The sequence below is a fragment of the Notolepis coatsorum genome, assembly GCF_963971535.1.
Source record: "Notolepis coatsorum genome assembly, chromosome: 12".
Lineage (NCBI taxonomy): Eukaryota > Metazoa > Chordata > Actinopteri > Aulopiformes > Paralepididae > Notolepis > Notolepis coatsorum.
The window spans coordinates 128,223,628-128,243,423 of NC_140176.1; the positions used below are offsets into that span (position 1 = coordinate 128,223,628).

The window sequence follows — 19,796 nt, forward strand, 5'->3', positions numbered from 1 at the left end:
AGTTCAAGTTTCAAGTTTCTTTAATAGTTGTCATACAGAAGTACAGAATACTTTTATACAAAATGCTTCTTACTGTTGCGCTCCAGAGACTGTGCAAGACAAGATAAGTATGAAATAAAATAACATAGTAAAATTAGAAGTAAAAAAATGAGGTCACAGTGTTCAGTTTAGACATATGTACAATGTTCGATGCAGAATAGACGTAGTTACCATACAATATACAATACTGTGCAGTGTACTAATATACAATACTATATAGTGCAAGGCAGAAATGGAGAAATGGGACGAGGTGCAATTTAGGTACAATTCACAGTAGGTGTACGAGTTGTAGTGCAAATCCTTTATCAATAAATATAAAGTGTAAGTGTGTTTGTGTGATCTAAAGTGTGGAGAGTGGGTGCTGCAGTGTGTTGTTTGTTTGAGTGAGTGTGTGCGTGTGGGTGTGTGTGCTGTGTGCATTTGATGGTTGTTGCATAGTGATTATTGTTCGTTTAGCGATTATTGTTCGTTTAGCAGCCTGATGGCCTGGGGATAGAAGCTTCTTCTGAGTCTTTCTGTGCTCGCCTTAAGACTCCGGTATCGCTTGCCTGACCGCAGCAGTTCAAAGAGGCAGTTGTTTGGGTGGCTCGAGTCCTTAATAATTCTCTTAGCCTTCCCCTTGCACCGCTTGTTGTAAATGTTCTGGAGGGTGGGAAGCCCCCCTCCAATTGTGCGTTCGGCTGAACATGTCACTCTTTGTAGTCTGCTACGGTCTTGTGCAGTGCTATTCCCAAACCAGGAGGTGATGTTGCCGGTCAGGATGCTCTCTATTGTACATGAGTAGAAGTTGCTAAGGATCTTCTGACTGACTTGGAACTTCCTTAGGCGCCTGAGGAAGTAGAGGCGTTGTCGTGCCTTCTTCACAACACTGTCAATGTGTGTGGTCCATGTCAAGTCCTCGGATATGTGGGCTCCGAGGTACTTGAAACTGTTCACTCTCTCAACCGGTGCCCCGTCGATGCTGAGGGGGCTGTAGTCCTTGACCCCCGACCTCCTGAAGTCCACAATCATCTCTTTTGTTTTGCTGACGTTCAGGGAGAGGCAGTTCTCCTGACACCACTGTGACAGGTTCTCTACCTCTTCCAGGTAGGCCCTTTTGTCGTTGGCAGAGAGTATGTATATATTCTCTCCCCACCATATGTATATATTCTCTCCCCACCATATGTATATTTCTCTCCCACCCCCTCGTAATGTACAGTCTCCTCCCCACCGTATGTATATATTCTCTCCCACCCCCTCCTAATGTACAGTCTCCTCCCCACCGTATGTATATATTCTCTCCCCACCATATGTATATTTCTCTCCCACCCCCTCCTAATATACAGTATCCTCCCCACCGTATGTATATATTCTCTCCCCACCGTATGTATATTTCTCTCCCACCCACCCCCTCCTAATGTACAGTCTCCTCCCCACCGTATGTATATATTTTCTCCCACCCCCTCCTAATGTATAGTCTCCTCCCCACCGTATGTATATATTCTCTCCCCACGTATGTATATTTCTCTCCCACCCACCCCCTCCTAATGTACAGTCTCCTCCCCACCGTATGTATATTCTCTCCCCAACGTATGTATATATACCGCCATCTTTCTCCCGGGTTGGTGTGATCACATGACTGACAAAGCCGTGCAGTGATAGGCCAGAAGTCAATTCGATTGCATCCAGGCTCGGTTGCTTATCCTGTCTGGGTAGCCCTGATGATGGTTTTTTACATCGAATTTTATACACCGCAATTATGCATCGAATTTTTTACATTGAATTTTATTATACATTCGAATTTTTTACATTGAATTTTTATTTCACATAGGTAAATTCGGAGCAAAAAAATTCAGATACATGATTTTCAAAGTAATTATTTTCAATGCTATAAATTCGGTGTCTGAAAAAATTCAGATACATTTTTCAAAGTAATTATTTTCAATGCTATAAATTCGGTGTCTGAAAAAATTCAGATACATGTTTTCAAAGTAATTATTTTCAATGCTATAAATTCGGTGTCTGATAAAATTCAAAAATCAGATACATGTTTTCAAAGTAATTATTTTCAATGCTATAAATTTGGTGTCTGAAAAAATTCAGATACATGTTTTCAAAGTAATTATTTTCAATGCTATAAATTCAATTCAGATACATGTTTTCAAAGTAATTATTTTCAATGCTATAAATTCGGTGTCTGATCAAATTCAAATACTTCTGTCACTCATTTGCTTCCATACTGTGGCTCTTGTTGTATTTTGTTATCTTGCTTTCCTTCTCTCTCTTCTCTCTCTCTTCTCTCTCTTCTCTCTCTCTATCTCATCCTCTTCTCTTCTGTCGTTGAATTTGTGGTTCGTTCTTTTTATTTGCCTTTTTCACTTTTCGTGTAGGGCAGTGAGTGGAAGTCCCGTCCCCTCCACGTCTGGGACCAGCACGCCTCGCCGGGGCCGGCGACAGCTCCCCCAGACCCCCGCCACGCTACGCCCCCACGTCACCTATTCCCCCGTGGTCCGTAAGGCTATGCCCACGCCTCCCGGGGTGCCCCAGGGGCGCCTCCCGGCCCTGCCCCCTGGCGCTTTTCTCCGGAGCCCCCCCACAGGGCCAGGGGCCTCCCCCTGCCGGCCCCCCGCCACCCCACCATGGCTCACCTCGTCAGGGTCGCCACCCGCCACCTCGCTGGGGTGACGCGGGAGGAGGGGGGTCTCCATGGAGGGCGACGGTTGCTTCTACAACCAGGACTACGAGCCACGCCACGAGCCGCCCGCCTATGAGCAGAGCCCCGCATAACATTGGGGTCTTGTGCTTGGCACTCCGAGCATGGCACTAACACTGTCACGGTTAGGAGTTTGATTCCTGCTGGGGCCACCCGTTGTGAATGATGTATACAGTCATTCCAAAGCACTTTATGTCCTAGTAATAGAGCTGTGCTATAGAGATGCTGTCATTCATTCATAACCAAACCAAAAGACATTTATAAACAACGTCTTACTAAATGCAGGCTTTCATTTACAACTGAACGGCCATATCACTCGTTTTTGTATTAATTCTCCTAAAAAAATTTGCTAAGCTAGACTAACATGAAAGTTTAAGTGAAAGTACACACTTGAGTAAAAGTCAAAGTTTCTACTTTTAAATGTACTTAAGTAGTAAACAGTGAACTTTTTTTCTGACTGTCTATATTCTTCTGATAGCAGGTGTTTAATCAAAGATCCCCTGTGGGAGAAGCTGTTGCAGGGGAACAATGGGTTCATTTCATTGGAGGCTTTGTCGTTGGGTTCAGAGAGGAGGATGTGATATTTTTTTGTTAATAAATGTTTAAATATCTATTCAAGTTGTCATTTTTAACTGGAAAAGGTAGCATGTATGGGGGTAATTGTTACTTTACTTGATATTTGAGCTTCACTGCAGAATGGTGTATATTGTGTACAATGTGCACATACACTGAGAATATATTTCAGTGAGGTAGGAGACAGCATGTAAACTTCTGAATTGTTCAATGAGGGACATGCCAATACTCCATTGGTAAAGGGAAGGGTCCTTAAATATGTGGCATTGTATTACTAATCAACCATTTCCTACTGTATTTCCGGTAATGTATGGTCATAGGCAGATAGTGGAGTAGCTCTGGCAGAATACTGGGTACACAGTAAATTCCGCAAAGTAAATTTGACTCAAACTGAGTACATTTCATTCAAACTGAGTCAAATTTCTTTACTCAGTTTGAATCAAATGTACTCAGTTTGAGTCAAATGTACTCTGCGGAATTTACTGTGTAGTACCATTGCATTGGCAGTGTCGGCTAGGCTTCGGGCAACCAGACCTGGCCCAGTGTGTTTGGGCCGCATCTGGGCTGCTTTAGGCAACCGGACGTTCACCGCTTCCGGCAACCCCGGACATGGCCCAGTGTACTCGGGCTGCAATCGGCCAGTCAGTCATTGCCGCCTACTTGGCCGATTCCGCCAATTCCGGACGTTCGCCGCTTCCGGCAACCCCGGACATGGCCCAGTGTACTCGGGCTGGAATCGGCCAGTCAGTCATTGCCGCCTACTTGGCCGACTCTGGCAACCGGACTTGGGCCGACTAATTTCTTCCGGCCTGCCGGATACAGGCCATTAATGGGCCGGAACTTTTTGGCCACCTGGGAAGCATCGGCTTGCAGTTGTGCATCATGGGACTTGTGACAAGAGGGGCCTGAGCAACCAAGATGAGCTCCAGGCCAGGCACGCAGGAAGTAATTTATACTTGGGGGTGCGGTTGGAGTCGGATAAATAATAATAATAACGTCATATTAAATGCATGCGCGAAGCGCATCATTCGTGATTTTCCATTCATTTGAAAGATCAATATTTTACAATACAACAGACAAACTTGAACACCAACATGTGGACAGTTCACACACGAAATGCAGCAGTTTTTCTCTAATCAGAAGACGAGCGTCAACAAGCGTCAACAACTAGCGTTTGGAATTTCGTTTCGCACACCGCACAGGATCGTATAACCAATGCAGAGTATAGATTAAACAGATTAATGATGTATATTATATTAATGAATATAGGCTTCTAACAGTCAGTGCGCTAGTGACAATTTACACATTTTTGTGACAGAATGAAGTGAACAAACAGACACGCAACCATCTGAAAATATTCATTTCTTTATTTGAAATATTTATTTCGAACATGTAATAATAGTATACAAACTAAGAGTAACTGAACTTTGTGTGCGTGTGTGTGTGTGTGTGTGTGTGTGTGTGTGTGTGTGTGTGTGTGTGTGTGTGTGACTCTGTCACAACAACAGTCGCCGTCCGTGGTGCTGAAACATTAACCAAGTGAGCACGGCGCACTGCGCAGCCAGCCAGGCCGCCGCAGGAGCAATAATAAACACATTATCTATTCCAAAGACGGTGGAAGAACACCGAAGGTGGTCTTGCGTTCAGGAGTGGTGGAAATAAACTCCTTCATGACAACATGAATGTCCAGTGAGTCCAGAATGATGCATATGCAGCAAGGCCAGGTGAGTGAGTCCCTTCTGGGTAACTGTGTTACGCAGCCAGGTTTTCAGGCGACAGAGCGCCGAGAAGGATCTCTCTGAAGAGGCCACGGAGATGGGCATGGAAAGACAGAGATGGAGGAGATTTTCCACGTCTTTGAAGAGTCCTCTTGTTTGCATGTGCAGGTTGGACATATACACAGCGAGTTCGTGAACAGTGCAAAAAGGGAGTTGTTGTTGACAGAGACGACAGCTGTCACTGACACTGGCTGTGTTCTCTCCTCCGGAGGCTCCGGAATGCTGCTGGCATCTGTGTCCATCGACGGCAGGGACTCAGACTCTGAGTCGAGTGTATTTCTTTTTTTGCCTTTGGCTTTGGGCTGATTATTGTTAAAGAAATCGGATATTCGTTTTTGAGACATTAAAATATCATTAAATAGTGGATTTTAACCATTAAAAAAAAAGCATGTTTTAGACTGCTTACACTAAAATGCTAACTAAAAAAATTAAAGTTTTGGATTTTCTTTTTTTTTTGTAAATCTTCTGACACAGCTTGCAGTTACACTCCCTGCCAGCAGGGGGTGCTGCAGCACCCGTCGCACCTCTAGTTCCCGCGTCCTTGCTCCAGGCTGCCATCAACAGCAACAGGAGGGAGGGCCGGTGACAGAACTTTGGCAGCTCCCTGTTCACCTACTGGGCCAACGGGACCCGACCAGGCTGTCATCCCCAAGCTCTCCATGGTCATGGCTGTGGGAATCAACGGAGCCTCGATGACCTCCAACCATGATGATCAAGAAAGTACAGAAGCTGAGCGCTGCTCTAAGTGAGCAGGTTGATGAAAGAAAGGAACAGGTGGACTGACTATTGGGATAACTTCCCAGTTAGAAGATACGCAAGATATGGAAGTGTGCCAGGTCATGGGTGTACACTGGACTCAATGGAATAAGGAGAAAATTGTTATGCTTATAGGGAAATGTTAACATGTTCACAATATATTGCTAAAAGGGAAAATAGATATGACAATTTTGGCAACAAACAAATGCCCCAGATGAGAGTGTGATAACAAAATTGTGTCTATGGCTCTGTTGTGTCTTCACACTAGAACTGGAGGAAAGGCCATGTCATATCTCTTCAACCTTGGCTGTGTTTAAGAGACAGACACTGTTTAAAACTGTTGCCTATAGTGTTTGGGCTGTATACTAGTCAGACTAGTTAAAGTTTTGTACAGAGAAATATGTATTTAACACGAAGTGGATAATATTTCCCTCACAGGAAAAAAGCTTACAGGAAAATAAGATACCCATGCACGAGCAAGGGTCTAGGCATGGTGTAGTGGCTATATTAATGTATAATTAATAGTAATTAAAGTGTTTAAGGGGTTGTAATACCATATCCCTCCACTAGGACATAAAAGGTCATATTAAAGGTCACTTGCAGACATGCCTGTCTTTGAGTGTCAACAAGTAATGAAATGCAATGTCATGTTGTTGATGCAAAATTGAATTCTGAAGTATCATGTAATTTGGCCATATTGTAATTTGGGATAGTATGTCATCATGTGTTGACGGGCCAATTACAAGGTATAATGTAATATTGTGAAGGGATGTCATCATGTGTTGACCGGCCAATAACAGGGTATATGTCATCAGGTATTATTGACATGTTGAATTCTGTGTCAAACTGATAAGAGATTTGCTTTTGGGATAAGGAGCAGAGCCTTCAAGCTGATTGGTTTAATGATCATTTACATCATGAATCAGATGTCCAATAGGCCACAGGATAAATTACACAAGGGTCATTGATTGGTTAAGATCAGTTTAGTACGATAAGAATAACCCACCTCTTTTGTTTGTTATAAAAACTGATGTTATTGTGATGTATTTTAGTCTCTCCTTCAGAAGAACGCTGAAGGTAGTCAGATAGTTATCTCTGTTGGACGTAGCTGCATTGGGCAGAGGTAATGATGCGATATCTCTGATTAGCAGAGACACAGAGACTCAGTTACCGTGTGAAATTGTCGGTATCTTTAATAATAAACTTCTTCAAATTCACTTTAAGGTAAGACTCTGTTTTTATATTATTGCTGTGTAATTATTCTCACCGTATGGGTTCTTAACTGTGATTTACATAATTGTGTAGAAAAGAAATTGCATAATTGTCACGACAGAGGGTTTTGAGTTCACCCACCAGTTTCAGAAAATGCTGATAAAAAGACATAGACACAATCCCTTCTGGACAAAGTTCACTGCGTTATGTGTCAACATAATGAAACACATTTTTTTTCATCTGGCAGCATCCAATGTTTATGCAAATTAGTGCATATTTAATTAGGTAACGCTTATTTTGCATATATAAACATAAGATCTCAGAAAACTTGCAATCCATTTTTTCTTAGTTGTTATGTACATAACAAACTGGGTAAAGTTTCATAGTGATATCTATTCAAATATTTGTTTTGCCTATTCACCTGGCGTGTCTCGCCTTAATCATAACATCTAACTTTTATAGATCAACATCTTACCATGGTCGGCTGTGCAGCATTCGGGTGCACCAATCGGTCAGAGAAAGGGATCCGTATGTATGGGTTCCCAAAGGACACAGACAGGAGAAGAAAATGGTTGGCCAAAGTCAGCAGAAGCAACCTGACCATCACAAGAAATTACAATAATAGAAAACTGTGTGCGGTAAGTTATGTTTCTACTCCACATTTGGACATTTCACTTGTGGATTAAGGTTCAATTTATTTTACTGTAATATGTACATGACTACAATGAAATTGTGATTAGCAATTATGGGGTAAAGTCTGGAATTATTCTGCAGGCACATTTTGAGGGAGACCAGTTCACAGCAAACAGAAAAGGCCATCTGAAATTGAAGACTGATGCTGATGCAAACACCTTGATCGTTGCCATGGACGTGTTTGGTCTGACCGTTGCTCCTACAAATGTCCCACCACCTAGCGTGGCTGTCCATCGTCCCACCAGCCTCTCCATCGCTTCTACACAAATGGTAAGTCAATATATAAATTTAATATGAATTAAATCATTTGTGAAAATTATTTCAGACAATAACGTTCCACCTTATTTAATATTACAGGCTCTCCATCGCCCCACCAGCTCCAGCACTCCACCGTTTTGTAAGCCCCACTTACCAGCTTCATCGTCGCTCCACGGCTTACAGCAGGGCTATTCAACTAAATTGTTCAGGGGGCCACATTGTCAGAAACCCAAGGGGCCAGGGGCCGGACTGCCACGGCGCCTCCCCGTGCTATGAATATATGTACACTTGACACAACACGCAACCACATTTTCACAACTTTTATTTAACTACATTGCAAAAGTAGTATACTTTTCAAAAAAAGTGCTTCATTTATGTGCCACATCTGCAACATCTCCTGCAAAAAGTGCTTCATTTATGACTGTGCAACAACTGCAACATCTCCTCTTCAACATTTCAATATAAAAATAAAAAACAAACAAGTGCATGATGTGCATCTGAACATTCTAACATCAACACTTGAACAAAAAAACACATTTATAGTGCAGCTGAGCTTATGAAAAAGTGCTTCATGTCTGTGCAACAACAGCAAATCACAGCATCTTATTAGCACTTATTGTCCACTCTTAACTCTCAAACATCAGGGGGTGGGGGGCAGACAGGCCTAGCCTACATACACACATCTAATGAGAGCGATTGCACTTCTTTGACTGGGCAATGGCAGAGAAAGAGGGTTCATAGGAAGTGAGGGCTACCCGCAAACAGTGATGCAAATGCTCATTTGTCAAGGAGGCACGGTTGCTTATTTTAATGGCATTCATGTGAGAGAAACTGGATTCACAGGTGTATGTTGAGCCAAACATTGTTAGCACAGATATTGCCAGCGTTTTTATTTTGGGGAATGTCTTGACATGAATACATTTTATCCAAAATGTTGTGGTGGATTCATTCTCAAGTGCCTGCTTCAGAGCAGATGATGCTTGCATGTCAATTATTTCAAGTTGCAGGAGACCTTCATCAATGTGAAGTGATGCAAGGAACTCTTGTCCTTTTGTGGAAATAGCAGCTACATTGGCAAATGGGTTGCTCACAAAATGCATCAATTCTCTGGACATGTCAAATTCATCAAATCGACTTGCAAAGTTTTCCCTCAATTTATCAATGCAATCTGTCATTAATTGAGTGACTTTTGGCTCAATTGTGCGTGTTAACGTTGACATGAAAAAAAATATATAATTTTTTTTTTTTTTTTTTTTATCATGTAATCTTTGGCGGGCCGGCCATAATCATCCCGCGGGCCGGATCTGGCCCGCGGGCCGCCAGTTGAATAGCCCTGGCTTACAGGAATGGCAAGCTCCACCAGGCTTTCCATCCCTCCACTAGCCTGCACTGCAGAGTACAATTACAGTAATGTACAGTAAACATGAGATATACATGCTTCACAGTAACCCATATTACTGTAGTGTACAATAACAGTGCTTCCCACTTCCCAAATGCTGCAGAACAGTACCATACTGTAAATATGGCAAATCTTTACTGTAACACTACAATACAGTAAATCTGCTGCAGTAAAGCTGTAAGTCTAAATGTAAAATGTAAATAAGTTCTTGTCCCACTGTAAGCTTCATGTATGACACAATAGTATAGTTTAGATACATTAAGAGTTAACATTGTAAATTGTATATTGTATAGAAGTGTATATAGGAACCAGTTTCTCAGGAACCTAGCATGTCCTTTTTTTTTTTACCATGCAGATCTCGTGTCTTGATCTATTTTCTTTTTTTCTATGCCCATTTTATTATTGTATTTTGCACAATCAATGCGGGCATGGCCACCCGCATTTCACTGTATGCCCTGGTATGATGTGACAAATAAACCTCTTGATTCTTGGTTGTAATCAGATGTACTAATACGAATACGATCGAAACTAGTGTTGCTCACTTTAACAACGTCAGTATGGTAACGTTATCTAACTGCATTTAGAATCTAACAAGCTATTAACTTATGATAAACATTAACTAAAGATTGCTACATAAAATACCACTATTGACTACATCCATGAGTGGTCTGTGTTGTGAAGGGCCAGATTAAACCGAATATATATATTTATTTATATATATATATTTAATTGTATTTGTATATTCTCTAATATTCCTTGTATATTCCTTGTACAATATGCATTGAATATCCATTCTAGCCTACTGAACATCCCATAATAGTCTCCATTCTACTATTGGTCGAGACCTTGGTGCCAGGCTGCCATACCCCTCAGACCCAGTTCAAACGTACCGCTCAACATGTACGAACAAGTCCTAGTTCCGCGTAGGAATCTGGCTACCGCACCACTAATGGGACTATTTGTTCATAGTGCGTATATATACTGCGCTACTAAAGTAGTACTTCCTTTTCAGTCCAGTTTCTTACCCTCCAATAGAGTCACAGACGTAAAGCCTCCCCGCGACGCCACGTGTGGGAGTAAGGCCAAGTTCGCCTACCATCGGTATTGAGACATCGTGTATATTAATATTTGAATAGTCATATTTGGCACTATATCGTCGAGTTGGACGTAGTCTATTAAGCTAATAATAGTCTGTTAATATATAGTGCTTCGTACGGTGAGAATACTACCGTAGTCAGTACCCCATCGTTTCGGGCAGAGAACTGGCTGCTTATCCAGGGTGGTTGACCCCACGTGAAGCTGCACCCGAGGAGCCCCAGAGCCGACGAGCGAGTGGACCTGTATACCGGATTATTCTACCGACGACAGCCCGCCTTCCCAGGCACGGATTATGCTTTGTATACATTGATTATTCCATGGATAAAGACCCCCGACACTGCCGTGTGTTGGAACCCCCCCCCCCTGGAGAGGACGCAAGGTGAGGAGACGCTCTGCAAGACGAGGTCGCTTCACGTCTCTCCTCCGTGGACCGGAGGACGCCGGCCCACAAAGAGTCCACCTGCTTTCATCTGTGGTCCAAGGATCGCCGGCGCATTGAACGGCACTACAGTGGGTTCACCTGGGATACCCTTGGCCGGATGAGGCAGCCGGATTCTACCCCCCCCCCCTTCCTACTCCTGTCGGCTTACAAGCGACCGGATTAACCCCCCCTAGTGTATCCAGTATATAATCATTAAAGTATCATTGCTGTTATTCCTTAAACTATTCCAGGTCGTATATGTACCACCTGCGCCTTCAGAGATTGGACATTCTCTATTGATATACCGACGAATACTCTTGCCATAAAAGTGCATACTAATTCCCATTCATAAATGTGATTGATTTGATTAAGTGCTTGCTCTACACACCATCGCTGTGTAGAAATAAAGACCTATTTCTAATTCGTACATTTGTGTTGGATCCGTTTCATCTACGTGACAGTGTTCATCATAATATATTTATGCCGAGTACTGGGTGGCCGAATATTAAGTACAAAGGTAGTGGTAGTAAGTATCATATCTAGTAATACAGTCAGGGAATTGTACCCCTCAGTTACAATTGGTCCTTCGAGCCGGATGGTAATTAGTGTAATATTAATATAGTGTTATTAATATTGAAATGGCCTATGATGAACACTCCACGAAACGATCCTCCTAACCAACGCCCGCAGCGCGAACGACGGCTCCCTCAGTACTTAGAGGCTTACGCTGTCAGTCAACAACCTAGTCTTCTACTAACAGTAAACGCGGTAAAACTAGAAAGTAAAAGTATGTCTAACCCCAACACCCAGACTACCCCGACCATAGAGGCCCCTACGGGTTCTAATGTAACTGACCAAGTTCACGGTGGGGACCAGTGGGAACCAGACATGACTTCACACCCCGCCAGTACTGAAGAAGTAGTCCCCGATGAGTCCCGGGAGGAATACAACGCTACCGAGAGAGAACTCGGCACGGAAGAAGACGGGGAGAGCACCGTGGAGATAGAGCTCCAAGGCTCCGCAAGGAGTACCCCGAGGGAAGGCTCCCCTATACAACCGCCTTCTCCCAGCGAGGCAGAGAGGACCCTACAGCAGGCCTTCCTCATCAGCCTGAACGCCGCTGCTGAACGCGACCGACTGCAGATCCAGCAGCGGAGCGAAGAAGAGCATATACGTCTAGAAATAAGACGCATTCAGAGGGAAGAGAATGTGGCCCAAGACCGAGCAGACAGCCAGCGAGCAGCTGCTGGTGCTCTACGGGACGCAGAGCGCGACAGACAGCAAGCGCAACTAATAGAACAGCTGATCAGACAGACAACACCCCCTCCCTCCGCCAGAGGCTCCAGGAACTCGTCTAGACACACCTCCAGGGCGGCATCCCCTAGCCGAGTAAACAACCCTGAACTTGACCAACAGACGAGGTCTATACCCCCCACAGACCACCTCCCCCCACCGGTCCAAGCGAGACCTAGCAACCGGGAAGGAGCAGCATATCCTGTGGAGAGGCTAAACCAGAGACTACAAGCACTGGATGACCTAATTGAAGACGAAGAGGAAGAGGAGGAGAACCACGCCCGACGACAGCACAGTACTCTACCGGACCAGGAGGTCCGGTACAGCCCAGGCTATACTCCCGCGGAGCTGCGCTACAGACCCCCGACTCTATACACGGGTGAGCACGACGCACGACCCGCACCGAGGAACAGCACCTGGACAAGCGGGCCATGGTACACTGCCGGTACCAGCCCATACCAAGGAGCGGGAGGAGACTCGCCTAGGAGGCCTCTCCCCCAACGCTCGCCGATGTATCCACAGTCAGCGTCATACATTGGCACGCCTATGGTACCCGACTTCACCCAAGAGAACCGGGCCCAGTATACAGAACTCTGCATGTGTCTGGAGACCATGTTGGTGGATGTATTGGATGAACGCCATAAATACGCCATCCTACTGAAGCACTTAAAGGTACCCCGCGCACATAATATAGCGCTCGCCTACGCGACTTCCACCACCCCATACACAGCAGCGTTGGTAGCATTGGACCAGAGGTATGGGCGCATATGGGATTACGTGATCCAGGAGATCCGACACATCGACCGCTTACCCCCAGCAATAGACAATCGAGCACTGGACGACCTGTCCATCAGAGTGCAGTCCCTGGTAGGGATGTTGGGAGCGCAGAGAGAGAAGGGGAGGCATGAACTTTACGCCAACTCAAATGTGGAAAGGATCTTGGAGAAGCTGCCGCCCGCTCGACAGGAGCGTTTTAGGCGGCAGAGAGACCAACGAGACCCGAATGGCCCCGAACCGAACCTCCTCGATCTAGCAGACTTCCTGGCGAGAGAAGTCAGCAGCCTACGGCTAGATACATTCGGACGGAGCACCCCTGGCTCCAGAGAAGGAACCAGACGACTAAATGATGGAAGAAGATCGGTGACTGTGATGCACCAATCGGAGTCAGTACCGAGCAGCAGGAGCCACAGTACCCCCTCCAGAACGGAGAAGTGGAAGATAGTGTGCCCCTACTGTGAGAAAGAACACTGGCTAGCGCAATGTGACTCCTTCCCCAAGCTGAACGCGGAGGAAGCAAGTCAATGGATAAAGTCCAACAAGCGCTGTTTTCGCTGTGCGCGCTCACACATGGCAGCCGAATGCCGCTTAAAGAAAAGGTGCACCAAGTGCGATGGAGCCCATCTGGACATACTTCACGACAGTAACAGACGGCGCCCTTCACCCGCACCATCCAGCAGCAAAGCGAGCGTCATGTACATCGATCCCGCCAGCAGCAGTGGAGCCCGAGTACTCCTAAAAGTAGTGCGTGTGACACTAAGCTACCAGAATAAAGTCCTGGACACTTACGCCGTCCTCGATGACGGGTCAGAGAAGACCCTGCTGCTCGCCTCCGCTGCGGCCCAGCTAGGGCTGCGGGGAAGCGAAACCCAAATGACAATTCGGACAATAAGACGAGATTTGAAGACGATAAAGGGCGAGAATGTCTCATTCTCTATCGCAGCAAGCGGCCAGCCTGAGCGACGGTACCAGATTACAGACGCTTTCACCAGCCAAGAAATAGGACTGTCGCGGTACACATACCCCGTCGCCAAGCTGATGGAGAAATATGTACATCTGCGCAAGTTACCGATCCCGCTCATAGACAATGCTATGCCGACCCTGTTGATAGGCTCCGACCATGCAGACCTCATTGTCCCGATAGACCGGGTTCATACCGGACCCCGAGGCTGTCCTGCAGCAGTCGAGACCCGTTTGGGATGGACTCTCCAAGGCCCGCTCGCCAAATCTCTCAACCGAAGTACAGCCACTAGATGTCTCCACTCCCGAGTCACGGAGGGAGAAACCGCACTCCTGCAACACGTAGAGCGGCTATGGACCTTGGAACAAATGCCTTTTGAGAACGGAAAGAAAGACATTCGCTCTAAAGATGACATTTACGCCATTCACCTCCTCGAGACAGGGACCAAGAGAGTCCCGGTCAACGGCGTGTTGAGATACGCCACGCCACTCCTGCGGCGAGAAGGAATGCCTACTTTCCACGCCAAGACAGACGCCACAGAACGGTACCTGCTGAACACGGAGCGGCGCTTAGCCAAGAACCCCGCCCAAGAGAGTGTATACCGCGCTGAGATTGAGAAGCTCATCACAGCGGGACACGTCACAAAGATGGACATTAAAGAGGCTGACCAGACCACTGAATCGTGGTACGTGCCTCACCACAAGGTCCATCACAACGGTAAAGACCGCATAGTATTTAACTGCAGCTACCAGATCGGATCCCAAAATCGGAATAAAGAGTTACTGCCCGGTCCCACACTCGGCCCCTCCCTACTCGGCGTTCTACTCCGCTTCCGCCAGGAAAGGGTGGCCATCAGCGGGGACATTAAAGGAATGTTCCTGCAGGTGAGATTAGTAGAGGAGGACAAGCCCCTGTTACGGTTCCTATGGAGAGAGAAGCCAGGAGATGAGCACCCAGCCATCTACCAATGGGAAGTCCTCCCCTTCAGAACGACGTGCAGCCCCTGCTGTGCTACATTTGCACTACAGAAACATGTAGCAGAGGACCCAGCAGCGGACGAAGAGGTCCGACACAGCGTAAAGAACAGCTTCTACGTAGACAACTGTCTACAAAGCCTTTCAACCCAGGAAGAAGCCGAGGCTCTCCTGATTAAACTCCGCGCCTCATTGATCAAAGGCGGCTTTGATCTCAGGCAGTGGGCCAGCAGCGATCCGCAAGTACTGCGCAGCCTCTCCTCCGAGGACAAGGCAGCCAGCAGCGAGACCTGGATGGCTACAATCCCGGGAGAAGCCCAGGAGATGACCCTGGGATTGGTGTGGCGATTCAAAACAGATTTGCTTCACTACAGACACAAGCCCCTGACTACGGAGCAGGGAAGGCCGGCGGCGGCGCCGACCACCAGACGGAGTGTGTACACAACACTCGCCCGACAATATGACCCGCTAGGATGTATTCTACCGTACACCACCAGGGCAAAAATGATTGTACGAGCATTGTGGGACAAGGACCAGGGCTGGGACGACCCCATTCCCGCACACCTTGCATCCACCTGGAGAGAGTGGGAGATGGAGCTCCACTCACTCCCAGGCGTTAATATGCGCCGAAGCTACTTCCCACCCACGGTGAGGCCAGAGACATGTAAATGGACTTACACGTCTTCAGTGACGCCTCAGAGGTCGCATACGGATCAGTAGCCTACTTGCGGGCCCAAGAAAGGGGGGGAGAGATCTACACAGCATTTGTCCTCGCCCGCTCAAGAATAGCCCCACGCAAGCAACAATCTATCCCACGTCTAGAGCTCTGCGCAGCCCTAGCCGGAGCGCACCTAGCCACGCTCATCCAACGTGAGCTCACCATACCGGTGTCTAGAACAATCCTGTGGTCAGATTCCACGACAGTACTCGCCTGGATCAAATCGGACTCATGCAAGTACAAAGTCTTCGTGGGAGTCAGAGTCACCGAGATTCAAGACTTAACCGAAGAGTTAACCGGAGAAACAGAGTGGCGCTACGTTGATACAAAACAGAACCCAGCTGACGTCATCACCCGGGGAATGCCCCTAGATGACCTCACCCGTCACAATGCTTACAGTGACGGCCCCGCATTCCTAAGACTCCCGGAAGGACAGTGGCCCATGCCTATCCCGAGGGAAGCAAGTCCAGAGGAGGTGGAAAATAAGAAGTCTGTGTTCTGTGGATTGAGCACCGTAGCCTCCACCGACCCTAACATAGACGATTGCACGTCCATAGAGAGTGCACAACAAAGAACATTCCTGCGGTACCACCCGGAGTGCAAGTCCCCCGCTGATATGTCAGCAGCTAACTACGAGGAAGCAGAATTGCTTCTACTGCAGCGAGCCCAGAGAGACTCGTTCCCCGATGAATTGGCCTGTCTACAGGGAGGAAAGCCCGTCCCATCCGACAGCAGATTAATTCATCTGGCCCCCGAGAGCGACGCTCATACCCTCATCAGAGTGGGTGGTCGCCTACGCAGAGCCCCCAATCTACCGGATGACATTAAATACCCGATCGTATTGAACAGCCGACACAAGGTCACAGAGCTGATTATAAAGAAATACGATGAGGATGTACATCACGCAGGAGCAGAAAGAGTCTTCGCGGAAATCAGACGTCGTTACTGGATCCTACAAGGAAGAGAGGCGGTACGACGCTTCCAGCGAACATGTCTAGACTGCCGCAAGTGGCGCGCGCAGCCCAGCATACCAAGGATGGCTGACCTTCCTCCATGTCGCCTCCGAATCGGTGACAAGCCATTCCACTCAACGGGTATGGACTGCTTTGGCCCGCTGCACATAAAGAAAGGAAGAGGAACCGAGAAGCGGTGGGGTATTGTATTCAAATGCATGACCACCAGAGTGATACACATCGAGCTTCTCCCGACCATGAGCACAGACTCATTCCTTATGGCCTTCCGTAGATTCACATCAAGGAAAGGAAGACCGTCTACCCTATTGTCCGATCATGGGACAAACTTCAAAGGCGGCGAAAGAGAGCTGAGAGAGAGCTTCCAAGCTATGGGCCCAGAACTTAAGACCCACCTCGCTCCAGCACAGGTTGATTTCCAATTCAACCCCCCAAACGCACCCCACTTCGGTGGCACTTGGGAACGAGAAGTGCGCTCCATAAAGACCGCCCTGTACGCAGTACTTGGGGCCCAGACTGTGGCGGAAGAAGTCCTAATGACAGTCCTCACGGAGATTGAGGGAGTACTTAACTCGAAGCCCCTCGGATATGTCTCCAGTGATGTGGCGGATATCGACCCAGTTACCCCCAACACACTCCTGATGGGGCGGCTAGATCCTGCATTACCCCAGACAATGTACCGGCCTGAAGAAGCGAACGGCCGACGAATGTGGAGGTACAGCCAAGTATTAGCCGACAAGTTTTGGAGCAGTTTCCTACTGCACTACCTACCGTCTCTACAGACCCGCCAGAAGTGGGTAAAGGAGAGAGACAATTTGACAGAAGGAACAGTCGTCATGATTATTGATCAATCACTGCCCAGAGCTATGTGGCCGGCCGGCCGAGTAAGCAAAGTGATCACCGGTGCCGACGGCAAGGTCCGAGCAGCTGAAGTGCTCATCCAGGGTCGCACTTACACCCGTCCCGTGGCGAGGCTCATAGAACTGCCCCGACTCCCAGACACAATCGATGATGACCATGACCCTATAACCCTATGACTTTGTGAAGTTGACTGACCCTACAGCAAACCCTTATGTGTAAATAGACAACGCGATTAATCTGTCTCTGTTTAACTGATTAGGTCTGGGACCAATCAGGGGGTGGCTGTTGTGAAGGGCCAGATTAAACCGAATATATATATTTATTTATATATATATATTTAATTGTATTTGTATATTCTCTAATATTCCTTGTATATTCCTTGTACAATATGCATTGAATATCCATTCTAGCCTACTGAACATCCCATAATAGTCTCCATTCTACTATTGGTCGAGACCTTGGTGCCAGGCTGCCATACCCCTCAGACCCAGTTCAAACGTACCGCTCAACATGTACGAACAAGTCCTAGTTCCGCGTAGGAATCTGGCTACCGCACCACTAATGGGACTATTTGTTCATAGTGCGTATATATACTGCGCTACTAAAGTAGGACTTCCTTTTCAGTCCAGTTTCTTACCCTCCAATAGAGTCACAGACGTAAAGCCTCCCCGCGACGCCACGTGTGGGAGTAAGGCCAAGTTCGCCTACCATCGTTATTGAGACATCGTGTATATTAATATTTGAATAGTCATATTTGGCACTATATCGTCGAGTTGGACGTAGTCTATTAAGCTAATAATAGTCTGTTAATATATAGTGCTTCGTACGGTGAGAATACTACCGTAGTCAGTACCCCATCGTTTCGGGCAGAGAACTGGCTGCTTATCCAGGGTGGTTGACCCCACGTGAAGCTGCACCCGAGGAGCCCCAGAGCCGACGAGCGAGTGGACCTGTATACCGGATTATTCTACCGACGACAGCCCGCCTTCCCAGGCACGGATTATGCTTTGTATACATTGATTATTCCATGGATAAAGACCCCCGACACTGCCGTGTGTTGGAACCCCCCCCCCTGGAGAGGACGCAAGGTGAGGAGACGCTCTGCAAGACGAGGTCGCTTCACGTCTCTCCTCCGTGGACCGGAGGACGCCGGCCCACAAAGAGTCCACCTGCTTTCATCTGTGGTCCAAGGATCGCCGGCGCATTGAACGGCACTACAGTGGGTTCACCTGGGATACCCTTGGCCGGATGAGGCAGCCGGATTCTACCCCCCCCCCCTTCCTACTCCTGTCGGCTTACAAGCGACCGGATTAACCCCCCCTAGTGTATCCAGTATATAATCATTAAAGTATCATTGCTGTTATTCCTTAAACTATTCCAGGTCGTATATGTACCACCTGCGCCTTCAGAGATTGGACATTCTCTATTGATATACCGACGAATACTCTTGCCATAAAAGTGCATACTAATTCCCATTCATAAATGTGATTGATTTGATTAAGTGCTTGCTCTACACACCATCGCTGTGTAGAAATAAAGACCTATTTCTAATTCGTACATTTGTGTTGGATCCGTTTCATCTACGTGACAGTGTTCATCATAATATATTTAAGCCGAGTACTGGGTGGCCGAATATTAAGTACAAAGGTAGTGGTAGTAAGTATCATATCTAGTAATACAGTCAGGGAATTGTACCCCTCAGTTACAGTCTGCTAATGTGTTAAAATGTAAAAAAATTCAGTAAAAGTAAAGTAAAGTAAACTTACCAGCGAGTGCCGCCTCTGCAACAATGAAAATGCATGGCTTTGAGCTGAAAGCTTTCTGAGACTTGAACTACGTACCGCCCATGAGGCGCTTTACTTCCGCATTCCACGATAACAACGCAGTCCTATGGGAGTGTCTGAACTCTCAATTATACGGCTCTGGGATGTATGAGCTTCATTGTGTGACAAAATAGCACTCTCTTTGGTGGGAAGGCATGAGTAGACAAACAGATTATATTTATAATAATAATCTTTATTTATATATAGCACCTTTCATACATAGAATGCAGCTCAAAGTGCTTAACAGAGCAAAAAATTAATAAAAAATTTACAATAAAGCAAAAAAATAAGTAAAGAAAAGAAAAGCAGGAGTTTAAAATCACAAAAACAAATTTAAATTGCAAAACATGATTAAGAAAATAACTAAAAAGCATAAATGACAACAGGGATTTTAAAATCAGCTAAAAACAAGAGTATAAAAATAGGTCTTGAGCTGTGCTTTAAAGCTATCCACAGAGGCTGCCTGTTTTATATGTAGTGGGAGATTATTCCAAGCCGT

At 46.4% G+C, this 19,796-nt stretch overlaps 1 long non-coding RNA gene across 1 annotated transcript; it reads left to right on the forward strand.

The window, feature by feature from the left end:
- The first annotated feature begins 6,913 nt into the window (after positions 1 to 6,913).
- On the forward strand, positions 6,914 to 9,890 carry LOC311238294. The gene is made up of 4 exons (XR_014620349.1): positions 6,914 to 7,062; positions 7,513 to 7,688; positions 7,825 to 8,013; positions 8,101 to 9,890. It is a non-coding gene; the product is annotated as an uncharacterized lncRNA (long non-coding RNA).
- The last annotated feature ends 9,906 nt before the right edge of the window (positions 9,891 to 19,796 follow it).